Raw genomic sequence first — 21,915 nt, 5'->3', positions numbered from 1 at the left:
AAGACCTTCCCTCCATACCAGGCAACATCCCAGTAAATCTCCTCTGCACCCTTTCCAAAGCTTCCACATCCTTCCTATAATGCGGTGACCAGAACTGCACGCAATACTCCAGGTGCGGTCTCACAGAGTTTTGTACAGCTGCAGCATGACCTCGGGGCTCCGAAACTCGATCCCCCTACTAATAACAGCGAACACACCATATGCCTTCTTAACAGCCCTATTAACCTGGGTAGCAATTTTCAGGGATTTATGTACCTGGACACCAAGATCTCTCTGTTCATCTACACTACCAAGAATCTTCCCATTCGCCCAGTACTCTGCATTCCTGTTACTCCTTCCAAAGTGAATCACCTCACACTTTTCCGCATTAAACTCCATTTGCCATCTCTCAGCCCAGCTCTGCAGCCTATCTATGTCCCTCTGTACCCTACAACATCCTTCGGCACTATCCACAACTCCACCGACCTTTGTGTCATCCGCAAATTTACTAACCCACCCTTCTACACCCTCATCCAAGTCATTTATAAAAATGACAAACAGCAGTGGCCCCAAAACAGATCCTTGCGGTACACCACTAGTAACTAAACTCCAGGATGAACATTTGCCATCAACCACCACCCTCTGTCTTCTTTCAGCTAGCCAATTTCTGATCCAAAGCTCTAAATCACTTTCAACCCCATACTTCCGTATTTTCTGCAATAGCCTACCGTGGGGAACCTTATCAAACACCTTACTGAAATCCATATGCACCACATCCACTGCTTTACCCTCATCCACCTGTTTGGTCACCTTCTCGAAAAACTCAATACGGTTTGTGAGGCACGACCTACCCTTCACGAAACCGTGCTGACTATCGCGAATGAACTTATTCTTTTCAAGATGATTATAAATCCTGTCTCTTATAACCTTTTCCAACATTTAACCACAACCGATTTAAGGTTCACTGGTCTATAATTACCAGGGCTGTCTCTACTCCCCTTCTTGAACAAGGGGACAACATTTGCTATCCTCCAGTCTTCCGGCACTATTCCTGTCGACAATGACGACATACAGATCAAGGACAAAGGCTCTGCAATCTCCTCCCTAGCTTCCCAGAGAATCCTCGGATAAATCCCATCTGGCCCAGGGGACTTATCCATTTTCACACTCTCCAAAATTGCTAACACCTCCTCCTTGTGAACCTCAATCCCATCTAGCCTAGTCGCCTGAATCTCAGTATTCTCCTCGACAACATTTTCTTTCTCTACTGTAAATACTGATGAAAAATATTCATTTAACGCTTCCCCTATCTCCTCTGATTCCACACACAACTTCCCACTACTATCCTTGATTGGCCCTAATCTAACTCTAGTCATTCGTTGATTCCTGATATACCAATAGAAACCCTTCGGGTATTCCCTGATCCTATCCGCCAATGACTTCTCGTGTCCTCTCCTTGCTCTTCTTTGCTCTCCCTTTAGATCCTTCCTGGCTAGCCTGTAACTCTCAAGCGCCCTAACTGAGCCTTCACATCTCATCCGAACATAAGCCTTCTTCTTCCTCCTGACATGCGCTTCAACTTCTTTAGTAAACCACGGCTCCCTCGCTCGACAACTTCCTCTCTGCCTCACAGGTACATACTTATCAAGGACACACAGTAGCTGCTCCTTGAATAAGCTCCACATTTCGATTGTTCCCATCCCCTGCAGTTTCCTTCCCCATCCTACGCATCCTAAATCTTGCCTAATCGCATCATAATTTCCTTTCCCCCAGCTATAATTCTTGCCCTGCGGTATATACCTGTCCCTGCCCATCGCTAAGGTAAACCTAACCGAGTTGTGATCACTATCACCAAAGTGCTCACCTACATCTAAATCTAACACCTGGCCGGGATCATTACCCAGTACCAAATCCAATGTGGCATCGCCTCTGGTTGGCCTGTCTACATACTGTGTCAGAAAACCCTCCTGCACACACTGGACAAAAACTGACCCATCTGAAGTACTCAAACTATAGTATTTCCAGTCGATATTTGGAAAGTTAAAGTTCCCCATAACAACTTGCCTGTTACTCTCGCCCCTGTCGAGAATCATCTTCGCTATCCTTTCCTCTACATCTCTGGAACTATTCGGAGGTCTATAAAAGACTCCCAACAGGGTGACCTCACCTCTCCTGTTTCTAACCTTGGCCCATACTACCTCAGTAGACGAGTCCTCAAACGTCCTTTCTGTCGCTGTAATACTCTCCTTGATTAACAATGCCACCCCCCCCCTCTTTTACCATCTTCTCTGTTCTTACTGAAACATCTAAATCCCGGAACCTGCAACATCCATTCCTGCCCCTGCTCTGCCCATGTCTCCGAAATGGCCACTACATCGAGATCCCAGGTACCAACCCATGCTGCAAGCTCACCCACCTTATTCCGGATGCTCCTGGCGTTGAAGTAGACACTCTTTAAACCAGGTTCTTGCTTGCCAGTGCCCTCTTGCGTCCTTGTAATACTTATCCCTGACCTCACTACTCTCAACATCCTGTACACTGGAACTACAATTTAGGTTCCCATTCCCCTGCTGAATTAGTTTAAACCCCCCCGAAGGATATTGGTACCCCTCTGGTTCAGGTGAAGACCATCCTGTTTGTAGAGGTCCCACCTACCCCAGAAAGAGCCCCAATTATCCAGGAAACCAAAACCCTCCCTCCTACACCATCCCTGCAGCCACGTGTTGAACTCCTCTCTCTCCCTATTCCTCGCTTCGCTATCACGTGGCACGGGCAACAACCCAGAGATAACAACTCTGTTTGTTCTCGCTCTAAGCTTCCACCCTAGCTCCCTGAATTTCTGCCTTAAATCCCCATCTCTCTTCCTACCTATGTCGTTGGTGCCTATGTGGACCACGACTTGGGGCTGCTCCCCCTCCCCCCTAAGGATCCCAAAAACACGTTCCGAGACATCACTATCTAAAATAGCATACAGTTTCAGACTGAGATACAGTATTTATTCCATTACTGCAAACTGAGCTACTTGTTCCACAGGAGTTCTAAATACTGAACAAGTCTGGTCTCTTTTGTTTGGAAAAGAGGAAGCTGAATGATCACCTAATAGAAGCATTGAATTATATGAAAGGATTTGATAGGGTAGAGGTAGAGATATTTCCCATTTGTGGTGGAGTCAAAAGCTGCAAATATGAAATAGTCAGGAATAAATCAAATAATTAATTCAGGAGAAACTTCTTTACCCTGCTTTAGACCTGGTTCGAATCTGGAACATGCAGCACTTGGGTTGATGAGAATTGTTACATTTAACATCAAATTAAATGATTGATAAATTAAATATGAGGCAGAAAAGATTTGAGGGATTTGCAGATACAATTAGAGGAGGTAAGGTGGGAGGAGGCCCATGTGGAACCAGCAGCACTTGTGCAGAATAGCTTGTCTCTGTGTTGTAAATTCTATGTAATTGTGTGTCGGATGAATTCTGAACTACAAACTATCCCAGAGATTAATGATTTCTGAATGCATCCCACACATAGAGTACCAGAGAATGACAGACACTAAACAAAACTCACTCATAGGCAGTACCAGAAACTGACAGATACTGAATAAAACCCACACTCATAGGCAGTACCAGAGACTGACGGATGTTAAATGAGCCCAGATTCAAAGGTTTACAGTGGCAGAGAGGTACAACAGCAATCCTACTCTCACACACAGTACCAGAGGCTGACTGATACAGAATGAATCACACAGTTACATACTGCAACAGAGACTTATTGGCAGTGTCTGAATCCTAAGCTCACATACAGAATTAGAGACTGACTGACGGCAGCATGAATTCCACATTCTCTTTCAGTAACGGAAACTGACAGATTGCCACAGATAAAGAATGATTCTTACTCTAAGGTACGGGACAACAGGCTCACTTATTTGGCACAGGGTCATCACTAACGTTTGGGCTAACTAAATGCAATAACAGCTCGTCTTGTTTCTTAGTATTTCTAAATCCCATCTGTCCAACAAAAGCTGATGGGGTATAGATTAAATTGTCCTTGACAGAGGACAAAGGATCGGCACAACATTGTGGGCCGAAGGGCCTGTTCTGTGCTGTATGTTCTATGTTCTATGTTCTAATTATTGCAGGTTGTGTCTGACTGTCTGATCTGTAAACTGCACTATATCACAAATTGCTGACGTTTTCTAGCTAAAAGTGAGAAATGCAACATAGGGGCAGAAATTGACATGGTCTGTCAGTGTTAAAGAAGCAGGTAATGTGAGGTAATAGATTTTTGTCTGTAAGTGCTGCACTGATATTGTTTCATATATTTATATTGAAAATAAAGATAATTGATTCGTAATAAAGGTTGTCTTCATTGATCCGATGATTGTAAATGTGCCCTGTTATATTTTACCAGTATTTACCATTGACCAGTATTTCTCTCTGTTTTTTCAGGATAGTATTTGCATTACTTCAAATAAAGAAAACATGACTACACAAAGAACTGAGCAGAATGCTGAAAGTTTCACAGCAAACAGTTAAAATAGAAAGCGATGAAATACAGAAAGATAAAAGCTAAAATACTGAAACCACTCAGCCAGTCCGGAAACAACTGTGGAGAAGTGAAGCTCGGGTTAATGGTCCAGTTCTGCGACCCTTCAATAAACCTGAAAGGTTGCTCCTACCTTCCTCTCTCCACAGATGCTGCGGGAAGTGCTGAGTGTTTCCAGAATCTTCTGTTATTATCCAGATTTCCAGTGTGTGCAAAAAGTCTCTTTTTGAATAAAATATTCCCTGGGAAGGAATTGTAAGATTTAGGTTCTGTGTTCACAGATACACAAAGAAGCGGGTCGAGCTCATAATGTCAAGCTCATAATAGTTTATTAAGAAGCAACAGTTTAAATATAATATTAAGAAGTAGCAGTTTATATATGAACAGTTTAATTATGGTAATGCATAAGCTAAACAGACAGAAAAGACAAACTACCCTTAACAGATTGAATGGATGACCGGTCCCGGATCATACAGTGGGGAAGAACAGTGTTGACAGTCTCCCCGACGATGAGGCAGGTGAGGTGTTGGTGTTCTCAGTCTTCTTGAGCCAACCAAAGTGTCAATCTGAAGGCGACTCTTTCCCTCCCGAGCACCCAAAAAAGTGGCTCAACTTAGAGAGGCCGGAATGTGAGAAACTGCTGAGAATAAGGGACCCTCGCAGCCAGGACACATTTCCCGGTGGATTTTCCAACAGAAACTAGGACTGGAGAGAGTCTTTGGGAAATGGAATTCCTGAATGTAGTGAAGGAGTTAGTGATTGGTTTGTAGATGTTAAATCTGATTGGATGGCTGAAGAGACCAATTGTAGTATTACAATATGAAACCGTTGTGACATCATTGCCAATCGCCCAATCACAATCTTAACTTTCTCCCATCCCTCATTAGCATAGAGCTGTGGGATTGTCTATTTAATCCGCACTCGGAAGGGGTTTGGTTTATTTCTGTGTCTGAAATTGAATCTGAAAATGCCTGAAGAGAAGGCATCATCACCCTCATTTACAACCAGAAGGGGGAGAGGGCAGAAATCAGAAATTGGCGGCCCATCTCACTGCTTAATGTTGATTACAAGATTCTGTCCAAAGTCATAGCCAGTCGAGTCAAGTCTGTTCTGGAGTTGGTGATTCACCCCGATCAGACCTGTACTGTACCCGGCAGGAAGATCTCTGATAGTCTCGCGCTACTCAGGGATACGATCGCCTACGTACGGGACAGGAGGTGGACACCTGCCTCATCAGACTGGACCAGGAGAAGGCTTTTGACAGGATATCACACACCTACATGATGGACGTGCTTTCCAAAATGGGGTTTGGGGAGGGAATCTGCAATTGGATACAACTGCTCTACACAAACATCAGTAGCGCAGTCTCAATCAACGGGTGGGAATCTGAAAGATTCCCGATCAAATCTGGAGAGAGACAGGGCTGCCTTCTGTCCCTGGTCTTGTTTGTTTGCTGTATTGAACCCTTTGCTGAGTCTATTAGGAAGGATGCGAGCATAAGAGGGGTGACAATCCCAGGCAGCGGAGGCACTCAGGTCAAAACCTCCCTGTACATGGATGACGTCGCCGTTTTCTGCTCGGATCCGCTGTCCGTGCGCAGACTGATGAGCATCTGCGACCAGTTCGAACTGGCCTCGGGAGCCAAAGTTAACCACGGCAAGAGCGAGGCCATGTTCTTTGGCAACTGGGCTGACCGATCCTTTGTCCCCTTCACCGTCAGGTCAGACTACCTGAAGGTGCTGGGGATATGGTTCGGAAGGGCCGGGGCGTGCACCAAAACATGGGAGGAGCGAGTAGCCAAGGTACGACAAAAGTTGGGCATGTGGGGGCAGCGATCTCTCTCCATTGTGGGTAAGAACCTGGTCATCAGGTGCGAGGTGCTCACGTTGTTGCTCTACGTGGCGCAGGTCTGGCCCATACCCCACTCCTGCGCCGTGGCAGTCACCCGAGCCATTTTCCGCTTCGTCTGGGGATCTAAAATGGACCGGATCCGGAGGGACACTATGTTCAAATCTCTGGACAAAGGCGGGAAAAATGTACCCAACGTGGCCCTCATCCTGATGACCACCTTCGTGTGTGGCTGCATCAAGCTGTGTGTAGATCCCCAGTACGCAAACTCCAAGTGTCACTCCGTGCTGAGGTTCTATCTGTCCCCGGTGTTGCGAAGGATGGGCCTGGTCACATTGCCGCGGACCGCTCCATGCAGTTGGGCGGTGCCGTACCACCTATCCTTCGTGGAGCAGTTTCTGCGGGAAAGCACCTTTGACCACCGGTCCATCAGGCAGTGGTCTGCACGGAATGTCCTCAAGGCCCTACGGGAAAAGGAAACGGTGGATCATGTCGGATGGTTCGCCGAGCAGACTGTCAAAGTCATTTGGCGGAATGCCTCATCACCAGAACCTTCAAACAAGCACCAAGACTTAGCTTGGCTGGTGGTGAGAAGGGCCCTCCCTGTCAGATCCTTCCTGCACACCCGAAGTCTCGCCCCCTCCGCACAGTGCCCCCGCGTTGGCCGTGGTGGGGAAGAGACGGTCGCCCACCTCCTCCTGGAATGTGCCTTTGCAAAGCAGGTGTGGAAAGAGATGCAGTGGTTTTTGTCAAGGTTCATCCCAAGCAGCTCTGTAACACAGGAGTCTGTGCTCTACGGGCTGTTCCCAGGGACGCACACCGAGACAAACATCAACTGCTGCTGGAGGACTATCAATTCGGTGAAAGACGCCCTTTGGTCTGCCCGAAACTTGCTGGTCTTCCAGTGCATAGAGTTGTCCACCACCGAATGTTGCAGACTGGCACATTCCAAGGTCCAGGACTACATGCTGAGGGACGCACTAAAGCTTGGGGCAGCCGCAGCAAAGGCTCAATGGGGAAAGACCACAGTGTAAGGTTCCCCCACCAAGCTGGACTGAGGGGCTGGATCCATGGGAAACCCCTCGAACTGTATCGTTAATATGCTCAATTGCTGTAAATGTAAAACTGTAATTGACATGACAATTGTGAAACGGAAGGGTTGGGAAGAAACTCATGACAGTCTTGAAGGAAACTGATCTCCCTTGCAATGTTTGTATTTTTTGGTGCTGTTTGGAAACTGTTTGGCAATGTAATTTTTACAGATGTTTATGAATAAAGTATATTTTGGAAATAAAAAAAAAAGAGAAGAAAACAGCTGCGAAGAAGGGCGCCAAGAAAGCCTTAAATAAACCGTCAGCAAAGGGCGGCAAGAAGCGGAGAAAGTCGAGGAAGGAGAGTTACTCCATCTACATCTACAAAGTGATGAAGCAGGTTCACCCCGACACCGGCATCTCCTCCAAGGCCATGAGCATCGTGAACTCGTTTGTGAACGATATTTTCGAGCGCATCGCGGGTGAGGCTTCCCGCCTGGCCCATTACAACAAGCGCAGCACCGTCAGCTCCCGGTAGATCCAGACCGCCGTGCGCCTGCTGCTGCCCGGGGAGCTGGGCAAGCACGCCGTGTCGGAAGGGACAAAGGCGGTGACCAAGTACACCAGCTCCAAGTAAAACTGCACAATGGACTGAAAAACATCCCAAACACAACGGCTCTTTTAAGAGCCACCAACAATCTCTCTGAAAAAGCTACATCATCTCAATGGTATCGATTTGTTTTTTTTTTATGAAGAGTCTGGAACTTTCTAATTGCCTTTGTGATCTCTGTTTTAACCCCATGGATTCTGGGTGATTCACTTTCACTGTTGAGATCTTTGTGTCTCTACTTAATAATGCCGTGTAAATTAATTACTGATCACTGACCCCAAGGGCGCTTGGATCTCGGACGCGTTCATATTCGACCCCTTTCCTGTATCTCGTTAATAAAAGCTGACAGATCAGTTCTCAGTCACTTGTTTCCCTTGTTGAAGCTCGGCCTCAATAATTAATAAGTACATTATCTGGAAACCCCGCTGTTGTAGGAACCCTCAGTCTCACATTTCAACACCTGACAGTAAAAATCTTCTCTCCGCTTTTGTCTCCCACAAATAGGTTCAATCCAGAATCAGTGATGTGGTATCTTGACAAAGATTGATCTGAAATGTGTCAGCTTGCAGAATGCTGTGAATGAGACTTTCTGCCTCCGCTTACAGACTGTTTCAAAAAGGACTGAGAATAATCCCGAATAGATACCGGATTGTAAAAGTGTATCTGGAACTTGTGACAAAGTGTAGAATAATACAAGAGGAGAAAGATTTTAAATTTTTTTGCTGTAAAATGAAATTGCCTGTTAATGCGATATTCTATATTGAAGCTGCTCCTTGTTTTACAGATATATTAGCGGGCTTTTCAAATTTAAAAAATCGGTTGGAGTCTGACCATTTAGCGCCGTTATTTTCCGCCGTTATTCAGTGTGGAATCTCCGGATTGGTGAATTAAGCAGCTCTGGGATTGGAAACATGAACCACATCATGAGATGCAGTAACAGAGTGACCAATCAGCAGCCTTCACCACTACCATCCCAGCCCAGAGGGACCAATGTCAGCGGATTTCAGCATTCTATGTGAAAGTATTTGTGAGATTGTGGCCTGAGCAGACTGCCAAAGTCATTTGGCAGAATACCTCATCACCAGAACTTTCAAACAAGCACCAAGATGTAGCTTGGCTGGTGGTGAGAAGAGCCCTCCCCGTCAGATCCTTCCTGCACGCCCGGAGTCACACCCCCTCTGCACGATGCCCTCGAAGTGGCTGTGGTGGGGAAGAGACAGTTGCCCATCCTCGTTCTGGAATGTGTCTTTGCAAAGCAGGTGTGGAAAGAGATGCAGTGGTTTTTGTTGAGGTTCATCCTTAGCACCTCGGTAACACAGGACTCTGTGCTCTGCGGGCTGTTCCCAGGGACGAACTCCGAGACAAACATCAACTGCTGCTGGAGAACTATCAATTCGGTGAAAGACACCCTTTGGTCTGCCCGAAACTTTCTGGTCTTCCAGCGCAAGAGTTGTCCAGGACCGAATGTTGCGGACTGGCACATTCCAAGGTCCAGGACTACGTGCTGAGGGACGCACTAAAGCTTGGGGCAGCCGCAGCAAAGGCTCAATATGGAAAAATCACAGTGTAAGGTCCCCCCAGCAAAGTGAACGGAGGGGCTCGACCAATGGGAAACCCCTCAACTGTATCCAGAAAATATTTGGTTTGCTGTAAAATGTACGTAGCATGTAAAATGAAATGGAAGGGTTGTGAGGCAACTCACTCCTGTATTGAAAGAAACTAATCTCATTTGCACTCCTTGTATTTTTCGACTTTGTGCTTTATGGAACTGTTTGGTAATCTATTTTTTTTTATAGTTTTTTATGAATAAAGTATACTTCGGAAATTTAAAAAAATTGTCTGGAAGAGGGGCAGCCACTGCAAAGTCTCAATGAGGTATAAACACTGTGTAAGGTTCTCCCACCAAAGTGAACTGAGGGGCTGGACCCATGGGAAGCCCCTCGGGCTGTATACACTGAATATGGGTTTGCTGCAAAATGGAAGGGTTGTGAGGAAACTCACTCCTGCATCAAAGAAAACTGATTTCCTTTGCACTTATTGGGATGTCAACTTGGTGTTATTTTGAACTGTTTTGTAATGTATTTTTTTACAGATTTTTATGAATAAAGTATATTTTGGGGGAAAAGAGGAAGAGGAAAAGACCAGCGGGAAACCTCGGGCCAGGGCCAAGGCCAAGTCTCACTCCTCCCGGGCTGGACTGCAGTTCCCGGTGGGCCGTGTTCACAGGCTCCTGAGAAAGGGCAACTATGCTGAGCGTGTGGGTGCCGGAGCCCCGGTCTATCTGGCTGCTGTGCTCGAGTATCTGACCACTGAAATCCTCGAGCTGGCCGGTAACTGGGCCCGGGACAACAAGAAGACCCGCATCATCCCCAGACACCTGCAACTGGCCGTCCGCAACGACGAGGAGCTCAACAAGCTGCTAGGAAGAGAGGCCATCGCTCAGGGCGGTGTGCTGCCTAATATCCAGGCCGTGCTGCTACCCAAGAAAACCAGCGCTCAGAGATCCCAGAAAAAGTAAAGCGGCCAAAATGTCATCTAATAAATCAAAGACTCTTTTCAGAGCCACCCACAGTCTCTGTGAAAGGACTGGTTACTGTCAGGAGGGAGTCAGAGATGGAGTTATTGTAATGGTGCATTGACCAGTTTCACATCTGTCCAGGTGTGTTTTCCGTTCCCTCTCTGGATTTCGCTCTGCTCCTCTGCTCACACATCCCCCTGCACCCTCCCCCCTCCACCCCCAATTAAATGAAGAACTGAACTACATGATGTCAATCAACAATTTAATAAATGCCGCCACCTTCAATTTCATAAATCTGGAGACCCCCTCGGTGCATTAATGATAAGTGGTTTGGTGCTGATGAATTAATTTAATAATGGAAGTATCTGGGTCAATTCTGGTCTGTTTTTCATTGAGACAGTTTGAATTCTTTTTTTCTCTCCGGTGATCTGAGCGCCGCTTCTCCATGAGAATTTGCTCCCGGAACAAAGTGCAGGAAGGAAGAGGCCATTCTCGGGCTGTGTGTGGACAAGGTAAGGGAGACAGAACGGGAAGATTCTGCTATTGAAAATCATTGTTGTTTTCTGTCCTCAAACCTGTAATGCACGTTCCTGGTTTGGCTTTAGTTTCACACTGTTTGTTGTTCTTGAACAGTGAATAGAGGAAATAGAGCCGGGCAGCAGGGATGTGGGCAGTTATGCGAACAACAACTATTGCTGTCACTTGGTGAGAAGTATCGAGGAAATACTTTAAACAGCGGCTGTCGATTTCGGTTGAATGGTTGGTCCAATGAGAAACAAGGAAATGGCAGAGACTTTGAACAAGTATTTTAACTCAGTCTTCATGGTAGAAAACACTAAAAGCATCCAAAGAATAGTATAAAATCAAGGGGAAAAGGAGGGAAGGAACTTGAAACGATCATTGTCGCTGGAAAAAATGTATGAGGAAAACTAATGGGACTAAAATCTGACAGATCCCCGAGACCTGATGGCCTGCATCCCAGAGTTTAAAAGAAATGGCTCCAGCCATAGTGGTTGGTTGTAATCTTCGTCAATTCACGAGATTCTGGAACAGTGCCAGTGGATATTAAAACCACAAATGTAAAACCCCTATTCAAAAAGCAGGTAATGATAGGCCTGCTAGCCTAATGTCTGTCATTGGGAAAATGCTGGAATCCATTATTAAGTAAGTGGTAGCAGAACATTCAGAAAATTAAAGTACAATCATGCAGAGTCAACATGGATTTATGAAAGGGAAACCATGTTTGACAAAATTATTAGAGTTCTTTGAGGATGTAACAAGCAGGGTATATGAAGGGGAACCAGTAGATGTAGTGTATTTGGATTTTAAAGGCGTTCGATAAAGTGCCATGTAAAAGGTTACAACACAAGATAAGAGCTCATGGTGTTCAGGTGTAATATATTAGCACGGATAGAGGATTGGCTAACTAACAAGAAACAGAGAATTGGGTTAAATGGGTCATTTTTCAGGTTGGCAAACTAATTAGTGGGGTGCCACAGGGATTGGTGTTGGGGCCTCAACTGCTTACAATCTATATTAATAACTTGGATGAAGGGATCGAGTGTATTGTAATCAAATTTGCAGGGGATACAAAGATAGGTGGGAAAGCAAGTTGTGAGGAGGACACAATGAGTTTGCAAAGGGATAAAGACAGGTTAAGTGTGTGGACAGATATTTGGCAATGAAGTATAATGTGGGAAAATGTGAGGTTATCCACTTTGGTATGACGTATAGAAAAGCAGAATATTATTTAATTAGAGAGAAAATGCAGAATACTGTGGTACAGAGGGATCTGGGTGTCCTCATATATGAATCACAAAATGTTAGCATGAAAACACAGCAAGTAATTAGGAAGGCAAATGGAATGTTGGTGTTTATTGCAAGGGGGATGGAGTATAAATGTGCAGGTTGTTGGTTCGACCACACCTTGAGTGTTGCATGCAGTTTTGGTCTCCTTATTTAAGGAGAGATATATTTGCATTGGAGGTAGTTCAGGCAAGTACCACTAGGTTGATTTCTGGGATAAAGGTGTTGTGTTATGTGGAAAGGTTGACCTGGTTGTGGTGCACTCATTGGAGTTTAGAAGAATGAGAGTCAATCTTATTGAAATACATAAGATTCTGAGGGGGCTTGACAAGGTATTTGCTGAAATGATGTTTCCCCTCATGAGGGAATCGAGAACTATGGGGGAACAGTTTCAAAATAAGGAGTCTCTCATTTTAGATGGAGTTGAGGAGGAATTTCTTCTCACAAAGGGCTGCTATTCTTTGGAATTATCTGCCCAAGAGGATGGTGGTGGTTGGTAATTGAATATATTCAAGGTTGAGTGAGACTGACTTTTGATCTTCAAGGGAATAATTGGTTATAGGGGCAGGCAGGATAGTGGAGTTGAGGCCATGATTTGATCTGCCATGATCTTATTGAATGGTGGAACAGGCTCGAGTGGCAGAATAGCCTAATCCTGCTCCTAGTTATTATGTTCTTATGCTATAATGCCAGATGGAAATAAAAATATGACAGAGACTGCAATCTGAAGACAACAGAAGGCAGGTCCCTCCCTCTCTCACACACACACATGCAGAGTCCCAGAGACCCATGGGAGTAGCTCAACCCTCAAGACAGAAGACCAGCGAAACAAGTTTGAAAGTGTGCACTGGTCCCCAACAAGAACTGCAAGCCATAACAGCAATCAAAGACTTTACATCAAACCCAAAGCCAGCAACTGAACTCCAGCTATTGCTTCAAATCTTTTCTCCTTTTCCGTTTCTATTTGTGTGTCTGTTTATCACATATGCACGCTAGCGTGGTTGTGCTGCGTATCTTTATTCATTTTAACTGAATTAGATTTTTAAGGTTAATAAACTTACACTGTTCTTTTTTAAATCTGAGAAAACATGCCTGGTTGATTTCTTTGCCATTAGAATTAGGGAGTAGTGAAGCTAAAACATGGTGTTTTAAAAAGTTAAACCCTGTTACAGGTAAGGAAGAGGCTGAGAGGGGGAGCCTTTCTCACCTGGTTGTAACAATGACTTTTCTAGCTTCTACCTCAATTGATATTGAGTTACAGAGATATTATTCTTTCTCTCTGTAGGCAAAAACTTGAAGGAACCTGAAGGAAGGTGGTGATTCCCCAGCACAAGGAAAAGTGCAGTCCACTCCTTCTAACACAGAGTAGGTACATTATCACACCCAGAGCACAGAGACACAGACAGGCCATGAGTTCCACAGGCACAGAGAGCAGAAGTAGTCAGACTCGCACTGATCCCAAGTTCCAGAGACACATTTTCAATCCAGCAGACAATCAAACAATGCAGGAGAGGCAGAAGTTGTTTCCAATTCACCCCAACTCAGTACTGCTGAAAGGTAGGTCTATCAATCTCAGTTCAAAATCACACCCACCATCAGATTGAAAGGCACCGGACTAATCCCACAAAAGTGCAGCCTGAGCTACAAATTAAATATCAGGTAGAGCAGCTGATGGAAAGGTACAGAATGAATCCTTAGATTCCTTAGAGGCGGTTCAGTGGCGCAGTGGTTAGCACCGCAGCCTCACAGCTCCAGCGACCCGGGTTCAATTCTGGGTACTGCCTGTGTAGAGTTTGCAAGTTCTCCCTTGTCTGCGTGGGTTTCCTCCGGGTGCTCCGGTTTCCTCCCACATTCCAAAGACTTGCAGGTTGATAGGTAAATTGGCCATTATAAAATTGCCCCTAGTGTAGGTAGGTGGTCGGGAAATGTTGGGATGTGGTAGGAATATGGAATTAGTGCAGGATTAGTATAAATGGGTGGTTGATGTTTGGCACAGACTCGGTGGGCCGAAGGGCCTGTTTCAGTGCTGTATCTCTAAATAAATAAATAAAATAAATGTAGCCCAGACTGCAGACTCAATGACAGATTACAATGTAGTACAAACATCTCATACAGTATCAAAAATAAAGTTATAGTATTATGTCAATTAGTGCACACTGCACTACTCATTTCATACCAGTCCAATAATCTCTGTAAGAGCTGTAACGAAAGATAGAGTATCAATTCAATGATTCTAATTGTACTGAGCACACCATTTGTGAGTTTGAAACATTTGCCATCATTCACAAATGTGTTCAGAGTTACAGACTAAATATTAGTCCAAAACAGATAGCAATGAGGAAAAACCTCTTTGCTCAGAGCGTTGTTAAACATTTGGAATTCTGTACTCCAGAGGGCTGTGGAAGCTCAGTCATTGAGTATGTTTAAAGCAGAGAGTGACAGATTTCTAAATACAAATGACATAAGGGGATATGAGGATAGTGTGTGAAAAAGGCATTGAAGTGGATGATCAGCCATGATCATCTTGAATGGCAGAGAATGCTCAATCGGCTGAATGTCATGATCCTATGTTCCTAAAACTCTCACACCACAACTCAATAAAACACACAGTTAAAATGTGATCCATATTTTGAAATACAAATGAGGCAAGCAAATCGTGACACATCATGGCATTAAACAAATAGTTCTCAATACCATCACTGAGATACATATTAAGTGCAGGTACAGAGGAATCCTGCAACAGAATTTCATAGATACACAATGTATCACATTTGCAGACAATGGCAGTAGCTGAGAGATACAAAATTAATCCCACTGTAACTGACTGTCCCAGAAACAGACACATAAAAAATGAATTGTAACACACATTCAGTACCAGAGACTGCCAAATGCAGAATGAGCCCTGGATGTGCACATGCAGAGTGTACCAGAAATTGACTGATACTGAATGAGACCCAGACTCATATGCAGTACCAGAGACTAACAGCTGAAGAATAAATCCAACATTCACTTCCAGTACCAGAAAATAATATATGCATAACAGATATCACTCATGTACAGTAGCAGAGATTGACAAACAACAGTAGCGAAGGTGCGAGAGCTAGCTTACAGCCGGGAAGTCAATTTCAGTGGAAGTTTAAAAGTTAATTCCCTTTTGTTTTCGGAGGACCAGGGGACTGCTGGGGAAGTAAAAACTATATATTTGGGTGGTTTATAATCTCTTTCTTTTAGTTTTGGTGACTGCAGCTTGACAGTAGCGAAGGTGCGAGAGCGGGCTTACAGCTGGGAAGTCAATTTCAGTGGGAGTTTAAAAGTTAATTCCCTTTTGTTTTCGGAGGACCAGGGGACTGCTGGGTAAGTAAAAACTATATATTTGGGTGGTGGCTGTACCCGATACACTACACGTGTCGTGTCTCCCACCCACCCTCCTCCTCTAACAAAAAAAAAAGGACTTCTCGGCCTTTTGGCTAAGATCAAGTGTAGTATCTGTTCTTATCAGTGCTTATTTGATTGAGAAGAGACCCTGATCATTGCCTTTTGATCATGGGGAAGCTTTGAGTAAAATGGCTATAACCAATTTTCGAGCTTCGGGCCAGGGAGTGCGGAACACCGTTCGGGTGGTCGTGAAGGACAAGGAAGGAGATGCACCAGTTGATCGCACCTTCTTCATCAAGAAAATTCTCTTCGATTGCTGCGGATTTCAAGCGACGGACGTCTTCTGCCTGCAGGATTTCCCCAGCAGTGGATACTTTGACGTGACGTTCCGGAACGTGGCGGGATGCATCAAGTTCCTGAAGGCGTTCAAGGAGAAAGGGGAACGGGCGCCACTGTCGATCCTCACAGCGGAGCCGCTCTTCACACTTCCGTCACAACGGGACCGGGTGGTGACAATTCACCTCTACAACCCCCATGTTCCGGTGGTGGATGTACTCACCTTTCTCGCCAGGTATGTCGAGGTGGCCAGCACTGATGTCAAGGACCCCTTTGGGATCTGGACCAGCAAGCGGCAGGTCAAGGTGACCTTGAAGGTAGATCCCAGTGGAGCCATCATCCACCCTCCCTCCAGCTTCGCTATCGGGGGAAGTCGAGGCTTCTTGGTCTACGCTGGGCAGCCCAGAGTTTGCCGCACCTGTGGCAAATCTGGCCACATGGCAGCCAACTGCAGCACGGTTGTTTGCAAGAACTGCAAGGAGGAAGGCCATCAGACCAAGGACTGTAAGCAGACTAAGTGTTGCAACTTGTGCGGTGCGGCAGGCCATCTCTACAAGACCTGCCCCAAACGTTGCCTCAGCTATGCTCAGGCGGCAAGGTCCAAGGAAAGGCCGCGAGAAGGTTCGACGAAGGCGTCCGCTGTTCGAAAGGAGACCAGCAACCTTCTCCGCAGTGAGGAACTTCAACCTGAGAAGGAAGGGGATGCAGCTGAAACCAACGACCCAGCACCTACCCAGCGCCCGGAAACCCCTCCTCCACAGACAGAATCAATGGAGGAGGAGGCGGCAGATGGACAAACAGGTCAGTGGCAAGTGGTCCAGAGGAAAACCACAAGGAAAAAACATCCCAAAGCCACCACCCAAACCAGTGGCAAGAGGAGGCTCTCCTCTGAATCAGACTGCAACAACTCCTCTTCACTGGAGGGGGAAATGCTGGAACGACAGCCCCTTCAAAAGAGGTGGCAGAACTCCGAGATGGATGATAAAGCATCCCAGCCCCCGGGCACTGGAAGCTGTGATGGGCCCGGCGTGCCCCAACCCCAATGCCCCACATGTCACGACGTGGCCAACGCATCTCAGCTCCAGGACACCGGGAGCAAAGACACGTCTGGCGCACCTGAGCTCCTGGAGACCGGGAGCTGTGATGTTTTCGAGGAGGAACAGATGGAAGCAGCTGAGGACAACCCAATCCTCTCTGCCTACAAGATCCCCCCGATGTCACCCGAGCGGCACAAACCCTGCATGAAAAATCAGGAGGGGTTTCTGAGCCCAACCAATGTGAAACTGCTTGCGCATACGATGGGTATGCAGGAACATCCCGAAGGACTGGGACTAGCGAGGACAAATGGTATGGGAAGCAACAACTAATTTTTAGTAAAAAATGGGTGTAAGAATTGCTTCCATTAATGTGCGTAGCATTAAATCTACTACGCGATGTGTTTCAACCTTGGATTACCTTGCCAAGGTCAAAGCTGACCTACTGTTTCTGCAGGAGTGTGGAATACCACACCTCAGCACCTACAGGCAGTGGTCGCGATGGTGGTCCCACGGGCCATCGATCTGGTCGGGGGGTAATGACTGCCGTTCCTCCGGCCTGGGTATTCTGCTGCGGGGAGGTAACTTCACCATCTCCGAAGTTAAGGAGGTGCTGGGCGGCCGCCTCCTCGTAGCAGACGTGATGTACAACAACGCTCCGCTCCGGTTGATCAACGTGTACGCCCCGGTATAACGCAACGAGCGGCTGACCGTCTTCCAGCAGCTCCCACTGCTGCTGGCGACGTCCAGGCCGGTCATCCTAGGCGGTGACTTCAACTGCATCATCGATGTGGCTGGACGATCCGGCAGTGGCGACAGCAAACTGGACGCTCCGTCCAGATTCCTAATAGAAACAGTTAAAAATGCCAAACTGCACGACGTCTTCAGCAAACCTGCAGACGGAGCGCGGCGCAGATACACATGGTCAACATCGGACGGGTCTGCCCGTTCCAGGATTGACTTCCTGTTTGTGTCCCGTGCTGTCACGGTTGGATCCACCGACGTCAAGCCGGTGTTCTTCTCCGACCACTGCCTCTTACTGGCCGACTGTCACTTACAGGACGACCAGCGGGTTGGCAGAGGGACGTGGAAGCTCAATGCGACACTGCTGACCACAGAGAACGTTGAGGAACTCAAAAGGGATTACAAAGGTTGGAGGACCGTGAAACACCTCTTTGAGTCTCCAGTTCACTGGTGGGAAGCGATTAAGGTGAACATCAAGAGGTTCTTCATCCACAAAGGTGTTCAGAAGGCGAGAGAGAGACAGAGGGAACTGTCCCGACTCCAGAAAATTATGCAAAATCTACTCCGGTTGCAGTCAATGGGGGTCGAGGTCAAGGAGGACCTCCAAGAGGTGAAGAGCCAGCAGGCCTCGCTCTTTGCCAAGGAGGCCTCCAAGATCATCTTCCGGTCCAGAGTCCGCTCCATCGAGCAGGATGAGACTTGCTCGCGTTACTTCTTCCAAAAGGTACACAGAGAGAGCACTTTTATCAGCAGCCTGAAGGAAGAAGATGGCTCGGTAACGTCTTCGCAGTTCGACATACTAAGGATCAGCAAATCCTTTTATGCTGGGCTGTATGACGCGAAGCCCACAGACAGCAGAGCCTCCCAGTCCTTCCTGTCATCTATCACAGAGGTCTTAGCTGACAGCAGGAGGGAGAGACTGGACAAGCCGCTAATTCTGGACGAGCTGACAAAGGCCGTCGAGTCTTTCGAGACGAGTAAAACTCCCGGGAGCGACGGCTTACCGGTCGAGTTGTACTCGGCCCTGTGGGACTGGGTCGGCTCGGACCTGCTGGAAGTATACGAGAGTATGCTCCTGGCCGGCAGCATGTCAGAATCCATGAGAAAAGGCATCATCACCCTCATTTACAAGCAGAATGGGGAGAGGGCAGAAATCACAAATTGGCGGCCCATCTCACTGCTTAATGTTGATTACATGATTGTGTCCAAAGTCATAGCCAGTCGAGTCAAGTCTGCTCTGGAGTTGGTGATTCACCCCGATCAGACCTGTACTGTACCCGGCAGGAAGATCTCTGATAGTCTCGCGCTACTCAGGGACACGATCGGCTACGTACGGGACAGGAGGGTGGACACCTGCCTCATCAGCCTGGACCAGGAGAAGGCATTTGACAGGATATCGCACACCTACATGATGGACGTGCTTTCCAAAATGGGGTTTAGGGAGGGAATCTGCAATTGGATCCAACTGCTCTCCACAAACATCAGGAGCGCAGTCTCAATCAACGGGTGGGAATTGGAAAGTTTCCCGATCAAATCTGGAGTCAGACAGGGCTGCCCTCTGTCCCCAGTCTTGTTTGTTTGCTGTATTGATCCCTTTGCTGAGTCTATTCGGAAGGATGCGAGCATAAGAGGGGTGACAATCCCAGGCAGCGGAGGCACTCAGGTCAAAACCTCCCTGTACATGGATGACGTCGCCGTTTTCTGCTCGGATCCGCTGTCCGTGCGCAGACTGATGAGCATCTGCGACCAGTTCGAACTGGCCTCGGGAGCCAAAGTTAACCACAGCAAGAGCGAGGCCATGTTCTTTGGCAACTGGGCTGACCGATCCTTTGTCCCCTTCACCGTCAGGTCAGACTACCTGAAGGTGCTGGGGATATGGTTCGGAAGGGCCGGGGCGTGCACCAAAACATGGGAGGAGCGAGTAGCCAAGGTACGACAAAAGTTGGGCATGTGGAGGCAGTGATCTCTCTCCATTGTGGGTAAGAACCTGGTCATCAGGTGCGAGGCGCTCACGTTGTTGCTCTACGTGGCGCAGGTCTGGCCCATACCCCACTCCTGCGCCGTGGCAGTCACCCGAGCCATTTCCGCTTCGTCTGGGGATCTAAAATGGACCGGGTCCGGAGGGACACGATGTTCAAATCTCTGGACAAGGGCGGGAAAAATGTACTCAACGCGGCCCTCATCCTGATGACCACCTTCGTGTGCGGCTGCATCAAGCTGTGTGTCGATCCCCAGTACGCAAACTCCAAGTCTCACTACGTGCTGAGGTTCTATCTGTCCCCGGTGTTGCGAAGGATGGGCCTGGTCACATTGCCGCGGAACGCTCCGTGCAGTTGGGCCGTGCCGTACCACCTATCCTTCGTGGAGCCGTTTCTGCGGGAAACACCTTTGACCACCGGTCCATCAGGCAGTGGTCTGCACGGAATGTCCCCAAGGCATTACGGGAAAAGGAAACAGTGGATCATGTTGGATGGTTCCCCGAGCAGACCGTCAAAGTCATTTGGCGGAATGCCTCATCACCAGAACTTTCAAACAAGCACCAAGACGTAGCTTGGCTGGTGGTGAGAAGGGCCCTTCCAGTCAGATCCTACATGCACACCCGAAGTCTCGCCCCCTCCGCACAGTGCCCCCGCGTTGGCTGTGGTGGGGAAGAGACGGTCGCCCACCTCCTCCTGGAATGTGCCTTTGCAAAGAAGGTGTGGAAAGAGATGCAGTGGTTTTTGTCAAGGTTCATCCCAAGCAGCTCTGTACCACAGGAGTCTGTGCTCTCTGGGCTGTTCCCAGGGACGCACACCGAGACAAACATCAACTGCTGCTGGAGGACTATCAATTCGGTGAAAGACGCCCTTTGGTCTGCCCGAAACTTGCTGGTCTTCCAGCGCAAAGAGTTGTCCACCACCGAATGTTGCAGACTGGCACATTCCAAGGTCCAGGACGACGTGCTGAGGGACGCACTAAAGCTTGGGGCAGCCGCAGCAAAGGCTCAATGGGGAAAGAGCACAGTGTAAGGGTCCCCCACCAAGCTTGACTGAGGGGCTGGATCCAAGGGAAACCCCTCGAACTGTATCGTTAAAATTCTCAATTGCTGTAAATGTAAAACTGTAATTGACATGACAATTGTGAAACGGAAGGGTTGGGAAGAAACTCATGACAGGATTGAAGGAAACTGATCTCCCTTGCAATGTTTGTATTTTTTGGTACTGTTTGGCAATGTAATTTTTACAGATTTTTATGAATAAAGTATATTTTGGAAATAAAAAAAAGGACTCTGTTGTGTTGATAAGGTAAGCTTTTTATTTAAGAAGTTCTGTCCGTTGGATTGCTAACCTAACAAGTTTTGACAGTTTTTTGGTTTTTCAGTAGATTTGTTGGGAATTTAGAATAGAGGGAATGGAAGTGAAGGCAGTTGTATGTTCCTCCTGCGGAATGTGGGAGGTCAGGGTCGCCAAGAGTGTCCCTGCTGACTGCATCTGCGGGAAGTGCTCCCAACTCCAGCTCCTCGAGAACCGCGTTCGGGAACAGGAGCTGGAGCTGGATGAACTTCGGATCATTCGGGAGGCGGAGGGGGTTATTGAGAGGAGTTATGGGGAGGTAGTCACACCTCAGGTAAAAGTAGGTAGATGCGTTACCGTCAGGGGAAGGAGAGGGAACCAGCAGGCAGTGCAGGGATCCCCTCTGGCCGTTTCCCTCAACAACAGGTATACCGTTTTGGATACTGTTGCGGGGGACGACTTACCAGGGGTAAGCAATGGGGTACGGGTATCTGGCACAGAGTCTGTCCCTGTTGCACAGAAGGGAAGGGGGAAGAGGAGCAGAGCTTTAATCATTGGGGACTCCATAGTTAGGGGAACAGATAGGAGGTTCTGTGGGAATGAGAGAGAAGCACGGTTGGTATGTTGCCTCCCAGGTGCCAGGGTTAGTGATGTCTCGGATCGTGTTTTTGGGATTCTTAAGGGGGAGGGGGAGCAGCCCCAAGTCGTGGTCCACATAGGCACCAACGACATAGGTAGGAAGAGAGATGGGGATTTAAGGCAGAAATTCAGGGAGCTAGGGTGGAAGCTTAGAGCGAGAACAAACAGAGTTTTTATCT

At 47.3% G+C, this 21,915-nt stretch overlaps 1 pseudogene; it reads left to right on the top strand.

The window, feature by feature from the left end:
* Positions 1-15,783: 15,783 nt before the first annotated feature.
* LOC137364212 (U2 spliceosomal RNA) lies at positions 15,784-15,915 on the top strand (annotated as a pseudogene).
* Positions 15,916-21,915: the final 6,000 nt, after the last annotated feature.

The sequence above is a fragment of the Heterodontus francisci genome, unplaced genomic scaffold (genome assembly GCF_036365525.1).
Source record: "Heterodontus francisci isolate sHetFra1 unplaced genomic scaffold, sHetFra1.hap1 HAP1_SCAFFOLD_172, whole genome shotgun sequence".
Classification (NCBI taxonomy): domain Eukaryota; kingdom Metazoa; phylum Chordata; class Chondrichthyes; order Heterodontiformes; family Heterodontidae; genus Heterodontus; species Heterodontus francisci.
This window is presented reverse-complemented; position numbering and strand designations above follow the sequence as displayed.